General features: G+C 50.6%; 1 pseudogene; it reads left to right on the top strand.

Moving 5' to 3' along the window:
* The first annotated feature begins 410 nt into the window (after positions 1 to 410).
* Positions 411 to 1128, top strand: LOC147728343 (uncharacterized; annotated as a pseudogene).
* Positions 1129 to 1483: the final 355 nt, after the last annotated feature.

The raw sequence follows: 1483 nt of genomic DNA, 5'->3' as shown, positions 1-1483 counted from the left end.
TTCCGCTGCCTCCACAAAAGTGGAGGGGCACGCCAGTATACACCAGTGACCTGCTGTAAGATGATTGCAACCTGTGCAATGTTGCACAACCTTGCCATGAAGAAGGGCACCCCGGTGGAATTTTCTGATTACGAGGACCATGATGACGAAGACGCACTGCCTGAAACCACCACTGCTGGAGTAGCAACACCAACAGATGGCAGACATAGACGGGAAGAGATCACACGCAACTACTTTTAAGTAAGTAAAGAGACACAGACAGGTGCACCAAACGTGGTTTAATTTTGACACTAAGCAGGTTTCTAAAGCACAATTGTGCAACACAAATTATATACATGCAAAGATGTTAGTCTTGGGTCACTTCCCCATTAACTGAACTACTCATTTGCATCCACGCCTACCACTGCCAGATGTTTGTGGCTGGCTGTCTTCACTTGGCGTTTGGGCTGTTGCCTCACCGTGGCGCCTGCTGCTCCTCCGTATTTCTGTGACAAGGGAGCTTGCCATGCTGCTCCTACTTGTACTCCCTTCACTCTCTGGCACATCCAGAGCAGCAGTTTGTGCTGTTTGTGCATTTATCAGCACCTCAACAGCACTGGTCATCCTAGCAATGCCGCTTGATACCTCATTACTATTTTGCGTGAGTCCTTCTTGCATGTTTATGCATCTCCTGCATAGCAGGTAAGTGGCAGTGGCCAGGCGGTTGATGGATTTATTTTGTTGCTGCGCACGCGGCTTCCCCTTGCGCCTTGATGACATTTCCTGATCTAGTTTGGCGCACAGAAGCTGCACCGATTGTGACATATCACGCATCTCTGCAGCCATCTCCTTGTTGACATCAACTAGTTCTCTGATGCCCTTCCCTATGTCTTCTATAGTGTTGTTTAGGTTCCGCATTTGGCGTTGGACAGACATGATGGCCTTTCCCTGCATCCTTTGGATTTTGGCCATGCTCCCCTCCAGACCACAGAACACAATAGGACCCTCCACATGTGTAGCTACACTGCTTTCTCGGAGCCTGCGGCGTCTGGGACCAGTACGGGACACCTCTGCACTGGACTGCAGTGTGGCAGAGCTACCTTCCTCAGGCAAGGTGTGTGTGTCTTCCCCCTCCATGTCACCTGCTGATGACTCCATTTCCAATAGTGGGGCAACAACATGCCTCCTGCTCTGTTGTGATGCAGGTGTTGTAACAGGCAGTGATGCAGGCATTTCTGGAGATGATAGTAACAGAGGGGATTGTGTACATTCTGGGGACGCCTGCAACTCTGGAGCCATTTCTGTGTCTTGGGATGGTGGCTGTGTACTTGGTGCACCTGTGTCCTCTGATACATTCTGTGCACTTGGGCCTGGCTCCTGACTCTCATCCCTCTCTGGTGCCGTGCCTTCAGTCTCCCGGGAACGCCTGCGAGATGTGTGACCTGTGAACATATGAGCGTACATTAGCTAAGCGCTACTGCCTCACAGCCACTACAATTAAATA

The sequence above is a fragment of the Lissotriton vulgaris genome, chromosome 3_1 (genome assembly GCF_964263255.1).
Source record: "Lissotriton vulgaris chromosome 3_1, aLisVul1.2, whole genome shotgun sequence".
Classification (NCBI taxonomy): Eukaryota; Metazoa; Chordata; class Amphibia; order Caudata; family Salamandridae; genus Lissotriton; species Lissotriton vulgaris.
This window is presented reverse-complemented; position numbering and strand designations above follow the sequence as displayed.